Here is a 10,621-nt window from a genome sequence, read left to right on the forward strand (position 1 = left end):
AAAAAAAAAAAAGTGTATGATGGATGTGGTGGTGCACGTCGGTAATCTCAGCTCTTGGAAGGCTGAGATCGAGGCCAACCTGAGACCGTCTCAAAAAAAAAACGAAAAATGGATTTCTCCAAGGGATTTGTGCTCACAAATCGTCCCTCACACAGTTCCCCTTCACTCCACAGTGTCAGGCCTGTATGATCTAATGACCAAGACACCCTGGGGTTCCGTCCCGTGCCCCTGCAATGCCTTACACAGTCAAACTTCGGTCGAGGCGCCGCTTCCGGACTCCGTCTCCGAGACAGGGGCGGACCGGGGCGGAGCTTCGGGGTCACACGAATCCTGATTGGCTTTGGGGGCGGGTTCGGGGGGCGGGCTCAGCGGCGGAAGCAGCGCCGCCGGGAGCGCTCCTTCCGCTCTGAGGAGTTGCCAGGCCGTGGAGCGGGACTGCGGCTGAGGCAGGAAGAGTGGGGGCCGTGGTGACATGAAGCAGGTGGGTCCTGCGGCGGTCGCAGCCACCGGGAGCTGTCTCTACCCGACGGATCCCGCGTCCCTGCCCGGTGTCCGTCTTTGGTTCGGTCCGACCCTGCCCACACCCCTCGCGCTCCGGGTTCCGCCCCCTTCCTCTCCGCTCGCTGCTGCGCGCGCAGGGCTGGGGACGGGGGGGGGGGGACGGGGGGGGGTCTTGGTCCTTTTCCAAGAGGGTCCGGAGGACGTCTGCGGTCGCTTTCCTAAACCTTCTTTTTAGTAAGAGGAGAGGCAAGGAGTCGGTATCTGAGTATTATGGGGGCAGGATTGGGAGTGGGAAGGGGTCAAACTCAGGGAAAAACATACTAATAGGCTGCCTCTCCGCCACCCGCTGTTTCCCACAACTTCCGTTGGAAACATCCACGCATAGCTTCCCGACGATATCAGAAAGAAGGCTCTTTAAACTCTTCTCAGAAGTGCTTGCTACTGTTGGCTTTCATTCCTGACATGCTTCCACCCTTTGACTCCCCAATGTTTCCTGATTTTTTTTTTCCTCGTACCTCTCTGACAAGAGGTCAGAAGAATTGCTTTACATTCTCTCTGTTCCAACCCGCCTCTCCGTGCATTGATCTTGGATGGGCTCATCCACTGTTGTAGCATCAGGCCCATGTCCACTGAATATCAGATTGATGAAACCAGCACATCCCCTTCCTAGGCTCCAAATTAGCTGCCTGTCAGTTATGCCTATAGGATACCTTCACTTCAGGACCATCTCACAGGTTTCAAACGTGAGCTGATCTTTTCTCTGTAAATGTATCCTTCCACTCTTGTCTTATCCAGGAGAAAAGCTCCTGGATTGCCTTAACATCTTTTACCCTGTTCGCTCAGAGGTGCTAGCATAGCTAACTCCCTGAACCTTCTCTGTCATTACCCTTGTTGACGTGTCTCTGGACATTTCCAGCAGCTTGTAGTCCTAACTGCTTGCAGGCAAGCCTTCAGACTCTAGCTCTTAAAGACTTTTAGATCACGAGTCTGATTCTGTCACTTGCTTGCTTCCCATTGCCTGTGGGGGAAACTACTGAGGAGAGCACTCTTGTGTGCATGTTTACTGTAAGATGTGCCTGGCTCACAGAGGGTTCTTTGTGTCTACATCAGCGCCTCTTTCCTCCTCCTGATGTATCCTTCAGTGTCCTGCTCAGACAGCACCATCTCCACACTGCCCACCTCCACCCCAAAGGCTGGCCGCCCTGCCCATCTGTGTCCTCTGAACACCCTTAGTGTCATAGCTGACATATAGACCCGTGCACCAGCCTGCTTGAGTTGTGATGTTGCTTTGAGACCTTGATGAAGTCAGTATCTTCTTCCCTCTTTTGGAAGATGGAGATAGTAATGTGCCTACCTTGTATAGATGTGAGGATAAATGAAGTACTGTATAGTGTACGCATCAAGGTACCAGGCCTGTGAGTGCCTAACGAACACACGTTAGTTAGCATGTCCTGTGTACGAGCATGCTGGTTTACTGGTTATGACTTAATTTCATCAGCTGCTTGAGGCTTCTTGGTGTGGCTTGCTTCTCATTCTGTCCCTGGGTCCTAAGGTGAAATCCTGGACTCACTGGGAACAGGATCTGGACCTACTGAGTAAAGACTCAGGGGTGGAAAAGATCCAACCTCTTGGGTTTTGTTTCCAGCACTGCCAAATAACCAAACCAAACCAAAAAAAACCCGTCTTGGTACACTGGTGGCACACTCTTTTAATCCCAGCACCCAGGAGGCAGAGGCAGGTAGGTCTAACCTGGTCTACAGGGTTCCAGGATGGCCAGAGCTACACAGAGAAACCCTGTCTTAGGAAACAAACAAACAAACAAGGCAATGGGAGTGGTAGGATGGGGTTGGGGTTAGCTGGAGATGTCATTCAGTAGTCGAACATTTGCTCTTGATGGTGGCCAGTTCTTCAGTCCTTTGCTGTTCTTTTGCCATCATGAGTGCCTATCCCCCTTCCCTCCACCTTCCCTCCACTGATTCTCCTGCGCCTCAGAAAGCCCCTCCACCCTATGGCTTCCCTCCCCCTCACTGTAGCTCAGGTCCCATGCTTCTTTCTCTGGGAGACATGGCGCTTGTGTATACATTTCTGAAAGCGCCCGTCACGTCAGGCCAGCATGGGTTTATGTCAGTCTTCCTCACTAGACCCAGTGACCCCGATAGACTAAGCCGGAGTTTGTCACACTGCAGGTCCTCCCGCATCCTGCTCTTAGCTGAGCTCTCACACACCTGGGCCCACTGGAAGATCGCAGTGCGGGTTAAGACCAGAAATCCCGGAGCTGGATGGCTCCTCTCATCCTGTTGAATGCTGGTGCCTTTTGCCTCCTTTCTGTAGATGAGGAAGCTGAGCCCCAGGGGGAGGTCGGTTCAAGTCACTCAGTAGAGATTTAAAGACGGGTAGCTTAATTTCAGATGCATAGCCATGTCCCAGGCACTGCCTCTGTCCCAGCATCCAAGAGAGCAGCTGGCACATCAGCGGACAGGACAATGAATAGCATGCCATTTTGTTAGCTGTGCGCTCCTCTGAATGTTTTCTGGCTGGAGTACGGCAAATGTGGGCTTTTGTCTGGCCAGAGCTGGGCCCGGGAGGAGCCTGTGCGCCCAGGCCTTTTCATGAGAGAGCTCACAGCTCTCAGAGGGGCTGGCCCTTTCCAGAGTGACTCTGGGGACTTGACTTCCTCAGCCTCACTAAAGACTGGAATGGAGTCTGACTCACCAGCCCCTGAGCGGGCCAGAGGTCACAGAGTCTCTGAGCTTGGGGCATCCTAGAAGGGGAGGGTGGGGGCGGGGACTGAGCAAGCCTGACCTATGTGGTGGGCTTTCCAGTTTCTGTGTGGTCAGGACCGAGTCTAGGAAGGAGTGGCCAGTTCCTGTGCTAGCCTGACTCTCCTCTTCCTACTTAGCCCTAAAGGGGAAATGGAAACTACTTTGTGTTTGCAGCCATGTTTCTCACTGCTGCCATGTGCCCTGTCTCTCTTCAAACTTCCACTTCCCCAGGGCCGGGGACCTTCACAAGCCCTCTGTGGGTGTGTGACTAGGGAGCCTGAGACCAGTCGTTCCTAGGCTGAGGCCAGGAGTCACTGAACAGGAGCGCTATCCCTGATAGGCTTCCTGAGGCAGGGTCCTCCTAACCCGCAGGCCAGATGGACCTCTGGTTCGGGCACAGTGCCCTGCTGCATTGCCTGGCCCTGGCCTGCATCGCGTGGCAGGGAATAGTAGGGGGAGTGGTCATTAAGTAAGCACAGGTGGAATTTCTCATTCCTTCAAGCTCCCTTAGGTAGGTCCCCTCTGCTCTCCACTTGACAGAGAAAGATACTGTGTATGAGGCTCAGTGACTTGGGCAGGGACACAGCCCAAGAAGGAGGGGCCCTGGGATTTTGATTTCAGGTCTAATGTTGACCCCAGACGTGTTCCCTCTCTCCAGTTCCAGGCAGAATTCACACTTCTGTAAAACACCTTATTTAATAGATAACCCGTGGCTTGTCACTGTGACCTGGGCAGCCAAGACTCAGGTCTAGTGATGAGATGAGGGTGGTGATGACCTGGAGGAGCCCTGAGGTCAAAAGCACTTAGATGGCAAAGGAAAGCTTTGCCTCAGAGGTGACAGGAGCACAGTAGCTCTCTGGCAGTGGAAGAGGTTGTTCTGGAGCGAGGAAGCAGAGAGCTTGCTGTGCCGGGTCACGAGCAGCCCTCAGTTACGTGGGGGTCAGGTATTAAACCCCACATCTAGAAAAGAGAGCCAGGGTCTCGCCTCCTTCCTGATGTTCCTTAACCAAGGGACTTAACTCACCTGGGCCCTTCCCCTCGCATTGCCACAGGGCAGCCGCCCTGCATGCAGGTGCCTGGGAAATCAGCTCCTGTGTTGGTTGTGGAGGAGCTGTCTGGACCCTGAGCAGGGCACAATGCCGGATGCGCAAGATCCAGTTTCAGGAAGATTGCCTTGAGGGCTGGGCATGAGTAACCCTGTGCATCCCAACACGTGTTCAGGAGAGAAGTATGTAAATAATCGTCCTCACGTGTTTCCTGGTATGCTTCTCAGGGCGCATAGCCGTGGGCAAAGCTGTTCTCGCGGAATGTAACTTCCAGTATGAGAAAATGGCAGGAGACCCAGAAGACAGCTAAAGGGGGGGATGGAGCCTGAATAAGAGGCTCCAGAAAGTTCTCTCTACAGGGTTGCTTCCACAGAAACCGGACTGGATCAACGGGACAGTAGTGCAGGAGTCCTGGAGTTGAAACAAACTTGGTGTGTCCAGGGACAGCGAGGACCAATGCAGCTGTAGTGGGGAATTCAAGGGGGAAGAGACAAAGGGTGGGGTATGTGCCGGGGGCCATGGTGGGGACTTTGGCTTTGACTCTGCTTGCTCTGGAAGCCACTAGAGGATTGGGACTGTGGGAGATGTCTGACCTTACAGGGTTCCTGTGGCTGTTGGGTTAAGAGTAGAATCTGGTCGGGAACAACGAGGAAGGAAAGAAAGAAAGCAGTGAGAGATGGCTCAGGCAGGGTGACATGGGGGTAACTGAAAGAGAGAGGGTATGTATTGGCTGGATTTGGAAGGACCAGCCCAAAATTCTGTTGGTGTTGTAGATATGGCGAGAGGACTCTGGGCTCCCCAGGTGAAGGCCGGGTAGCTGCTGAGCTTGCTGGGGGCCAGTGAAGCCTCGTGTGTAACAGGTCTCAGCTCAGTGGGAAGAGCCCTGGGCTGGGTCAGCTGGGCTCTTCTCTAAGGTGACCGTGGGCAGGTTTGGGGACTCAGTCTTCTCCTTCCCAGGGGTTTATCCTTACATCTCCTGGTAGGGTGTGTGATGAATAAGGGAGACTGTATACTGTGTGGCACCACGGGCCACGACTAGCTGGGTCTGCCGCCTGTGGACACAGACCAGGACAGACCCAAAGACAACTCATGGATTTTTTTTTTTTCCCTGCAGAAGAGGCGGGTGTGTCAGGGATGTCCTTGAGGCATCTCTGCAGGGCCAGGAGGTACCGATGTTCTGCAGCAGAGGGGGATTGATTCAGAGATGTGAGAAGCCAGTGCTTGGTCCTTCCCCCAGCTTGGAGCCCATTTTTCACCTGGCTTCTCTGTCTCCCCTGCATGTATCCCCAAGGCCCTGTAGCAACCCCCAAGACTTAACATCATTTCTTGGGGCACACGGAGCCTTCTAGGGTATACTACCTGTCTGTCCTTAGAAAGTATTTGCAATTCTTTCTTTCTTTCTTCCTTTTTTTTTTTTTTTTAGATTTACTTATGTATTTATTTTATGTTAGTACACTGTTGCTTTCTCAACTCAGGACCTCTGGAAGAGCAGTCAGTGCTCTTAATCGCTGAGCCATCTCTCCAGCCCAGTATTTGGAATTCTTACAGAATCCACTGTGCCAGGCACTTCTGTTTGTTTGTACTACCAGGCAGTTAAGGTCAGGACAAGAATTCCCAGTCTGCGGGTTCAGCAGGTACAGGGACAGAGGCTTAGCCAGTAAGTCACAGGAGCCATGGCACACCTTCCATTGGGCAGGAAGTGGAAGCTGTAGCGCACAGGATATGGAGCTGCAGGCAGGCGGCTGAGGCCTCTGGTCTGGGGAAGAAAGCTATAAGAACCCTCTCTGTGCTCCTGCCACTTAAGGACCGGGTGTTCACAGTTGGGGTCTTATCTGCTTCTCCTGTCTGCATGGGAAGGTGCCAGTGCTAAGGCGCCATCCTGGCACACTCCTTAAATCTTCTACAGGGAGCCCGGGACAGACCAACTTCTGCCCCTACCTTAACCTGGGGGTCTGCCTATGTCTGGAAGGGGAGTAACTCCTTTGTATGACCAGGGATAGGAATGAGGGGCTGGAGAGCTTGCTTTGCATCACCCTGCAGGTTGGCTGTATAGTACAGCTTTGAACCCAGATCTTTCAGGATGGCTTTTCCTATCTGTCACAACTAAGCTCGCTGTTTCCCTTTTATCTGCTACACTTGTACCTCAGCCTCTGATCAGGCCCTGCCCTTCCCCTCTGACACTTGTATAAATAGCATCCCTGTGATGTAAGAATTTCAATGCCTCTAGTGTTTGTAGAACTAAGCTGTAAAATGTTGGGTAGGTTTGAGGAGGAGCCAGTAGGCAGGAGAGAGAGCAATCAGTATGTGTGATAAAATACATAACAAAAAATTTGCCAATTTAACACTTTTAAGTGTATATATAGTTCAGGTGTGCGCGCTCTCTCACTATGTGTGTGTATGTATGTGTGTATGTGTGTGTGTGTGTGTGATATATATATATACATATATATATATATATATATATATATATATATATGTATATATATATCAGGCTGGAGAAAAATGGCTCAGCAGTTATCAGTTAAGGGCATTTGCTGCTCTTTTAAAGACATGGAGTTCATTCAGTTCCCAGTATTGGCCAGCTCAAAACTGCCTGTAGCTCACTGGGAATAGTGGCGCACGCATTTAATCTCAGTACTACTCAGGAGGCAGAGGCTGGCGGATCTCTGAGTTCAAGACCAGCGTGGGCTACAGAGTGAGTTCCAGGACAGCCAGGGCTGCACAGCTTGAAACCCTGTCTTGAAAAACAAAAACCAAAAACAAAACGATGAGATAAACTGCCTGTAACTCCAGCTCTGGGAACCCAGACCCTCTTCTGGCCTTCAAGGGTATCCACATACACATACATATACATACTTATAAATAATAAAATAAATGCCTTTAAAAATTACATCTTAGGAGGGGTTGGAGTGATTTAAGGGCATGGGCTGCTTTTCTTCTTCTTCTTCTTCTTTTTTTTTTAAAGTAAGGTTTCTCTGTGTAGCCTTGGCTTCCTGGAACTCACTCTATAGACCAGGCTGGCCTTGAACTCAGAAATCTGCCTGCCTCTGCCTCCCAAGTGCTGGGGTTAAAGGTGTGTGCCACCACTGCCTGGCTATGGGCTGCTTTTCAAGAAGACCCGAGTTCAAGTCCTAACATCTACCTGCATGGAAATTTACAAACATCTACAACTCCGGTTCCCAGAGACCCAATGCCCTCTTCTGGCTTTTGAGAGCACCAGGCAAGCATGTGGTGCACAGACATACATGCAGGTAAAACAATCAAGTACAGAAAATAAATAAGATTAAAGAAGGAAAAACCAGCTTAGGGCTAAGGACACTACTCCATTGTAGAGTGGTTACCTAGCAAACAGGGGACACTAAGTTTAGTCCCTAACGCTGCATAAACGGGTACCACTCACCTGTAGTCAGCACTTGGGAGGTAGAGGCAGGAGAACCAAAGGCTCATTGGTTCTTGGCTATTCTGTAAGTTTGAGTCCAACCAGAGATACATGAGATTATGTCTCAGAAAAGAAAATAAATCTAGTTTACAAGCTCTGCATACAGTTCATGAGAGCAGCCCTCACTCGGTGTGTGAGGCTCTGGGTTATATCTCCAGTACTGAGAAAAGGTAAAATGATGGAGCTGAGGAGACCAAGGCTCAGGAAGGTTCTGCTGTGCCTCAGACCACAGAGCCAGGCTTTGAACTCAAGTCCATTCCATTTTGCTTACGTATTTGTTTTGCTTACGGTGCTGGATCTGGGTGTATTAGGCAGCTGTGCTTTACCACAGAGCGAGTCGATTGCTCAACTCAGCATCCTCATCGTGAGCTGGGCTTCTGCCAGCGTGTCCTGGGACCAGTAAGAGAGCAAGTAAGGTTGTGGTGACCCCTTCCTCCTCGTGCCTCGGGAGCCACAGGAGCTGACCCACTGTGTGCACACACCTGCCTCCACCCCCACTTCCTCCTCTTCCAGCTTCTGATGCCCTCTCAGCCTTCCCTCTGCTTCTTTCCCACTCTCTCAAGCCTTCACAGCCCAGCTTCTGCAAGCACACAGGTGTCAAGTCTGTAGCCATCCTGGGCGGGGTGGGCGGGGCAGGCGGACTGTTTGCTCTTCTGTCCTGACTCCTCTGAAGGAGCTTGGGCACTGCTGCTGTGACAGCAGGCAGTGGTCTGCGGGGTGGGGCGGGAGTGCTGTTCCTAGGGGTTCCCTTCTGCTTCCATCAGGCTGTAATTCTGGTGGCTGAAGGCCTCTGCCCTCTGGGCCAAACTAGTGCTTGGGGGACCCCTAGGAGCAGGTCCAGGTCAAGGTGGAGGTCCAGGTCAAGGTGGTGTTTACTGTGAGCCAGCAGCTGGTCTGACTACCAAAGGCCTTTTGAAGTCACCTGAGTGAGTTGAATGTCATGCTGTGTCCCGGGAGTTCTCCATCGCCATGCTGGACTGGAGGACAGGGTGATGTATGGGTCTCTAACACAACTGCTGCCCACAACATACTAGATTTGGGGTTTTGTAGCTTAAGGATAGAAACTTGTGCATGCTAAGTGAGCCCTCTACCTCTGAGTACACGTCACTACCAGAAATCTGATTATTTTTTAGCTTTTTTTTTGGGGGGGGGGTGTTTCGAGACAGGGTTTCTCTGTGTAGCCCTGGCTGTCCTGGAACTCACTTTGTAGACCAGGCTGGCCTCGAACTCAGAAATCCGCCTGCCTCTGCCTCCCGAGTGCTGGGACTAAAGGCGTGCGCCACCATGCCCGGCTTTTTTAGCTTTTTAAAATCTAAATAATTAGATAAAGCTCCATTTATTTATTTATTTATTTATTTATTTATTTATTTATTCATTCATTCATTCATCCATCCGTCCGTCCATCTATTTATCTTCTCTTGCTTAGAAACAGAAGTTAGTAAGAAGGCCTTGTCACGGGGGCTCAGAATCAGCCTTGGTCTCCTCTGGGCACCAGTGCTTCAGCTCTCTGTGGACTTTGAGCTGCTATTCTTTCTTTTGAGGAGGGTGGCTCTTGGCCAGCTTCCCCTCAGCCGCTCTCTGAGCCCCAGTGCATGGCTCCCACATGCTGCCATCTTCCGCTTTCCCAGCCCCCCTAGCACCTCTGTTCTCAGCCACCACAAGGGCGTCTGGGTGTGAGTGTCAGAGTGGTTGCTGCTCCAAGCCTGTCTCACACTGAAACTGCTGCCACACAAGCCCTGTGCCCAGGGAGGGACGGGCAAGCCAGGGACAAAGATAGCCAGACAGACAGAGGAACAGACCAGGAGTGAAGAAGCCACAGCACTTAGAAGTGAGACTGGAAAGGAAGGGAAGAGGCGCAGAGTTGGTTAGAGGAGCTGAGAGCGCTCTGGAGAGGGAAAGGACTAGAGATGAAGGTCCAGACAGACATGGGTGACAGGATTTCCTGTGAGCTCTGGGCAAACAGGCGTTCTCATGCGTTACTGCTAGGAATGCCAACTGCCCGGGGAATCTGGCAGTGCTTAACCCAACCATGCATGAGGGATGACCCAGAAGTCCTGCTTCTAGGGAATCTGTCTGGATGGTACACTCCCGACAACCTGAACGCATACGCATACACGTCATTCAGTGTCGTGTCTCTGGTCATTACAAATAGAAACGTTTTGTTCATAGGACATGGATCCAGTAAGATATAATGCATCTGTCACCTGCAGCTAGGGCTGGGGACGTAGTTCAGCAGCACAGTGCTTGCCATGCACATGCAGGGCTCCGTGCCGATCCCCAGTACAGAGTGGGGAGAGAAGTATATAAATAGAGTGCCAAGGCTCCTCTGCTAACTTGACTGTTAATCCCAGCTCTCAGGAGGCAGGAGTGGATTTTGAGTTTGAGGTCAGCCTGGCCTATGGAGGGAGATCTAGTCTTAAAAACAGAAAACAAACAAACAAAAAAGCCCAAACCACTGGGCAGTACTTGGGAGGTAGAGGCAGACAGATCTCTGAGTTCTAGACCCACCTAGTTTACAATCAGGACTATACAGAGAAACCTTGTCTTGAAAAATGAAAACAAGGGCTGGTGAGATAGATGGCTCTTAACCACTGTCTGCTTTTCCAAAGGTCCTAAGTTCAAATCTCAGCTACTACATGGTGGCTCACAACCATCCATAATGAGATCTAATGCCCTTTTCTGGTGCATCTGAAGATAGCTACAGTGTATTTAGATATAATAATAAATAAATCTTTTTAAAAAATGAAAACAAAGTAAAACAAAGAAATAAAAAGTACCAGTCAGTTCTATAAACAGATGAGATGTCAAGATGGACGTGACGGGCTGTAGCTTAGCTGCAGATGAGCTCCTTTGTCAAGATGGACGTGACGGGC

The 10,621-nt window shown here is 51.1% G+C and overlaps 1 protein-coding gene across 1 annotated transcript in view; it reads left to right on the forward strand.

Annotated features, from left to right (window-relative positions):
* Positions 1-342: 342 nt before the first annotated feature.
* Positions 343-10,621, forward strand: part of Stard3 (StAR related lipid transfer domain containing 3) — a 23,494-nt gene continuing 13,215 nt past the window's right edge. The window contains exon 1 of the mRNA XM_021212012.1: positions 343-481. The gene's annotated coding sequence lies outside the window, so the exon portion shown is untranslated. The remainder of the gene's footprint in view (positions 482-10,621) is intronic.

The sequence above is a fragment of the Mus pahari genome, chromosome 14 (assembly GCF_900095145.1).
Source record: "Mus pahari chromosome 14, PAHARI_EIJ_v1.1, whole genome shotgun sequence".
NCBI classification, from domain to species: Eukaryota; Metazoa; Chordata; class Mammalia; order Rodentia; family Muridae; genus Mus; species Mus pahari.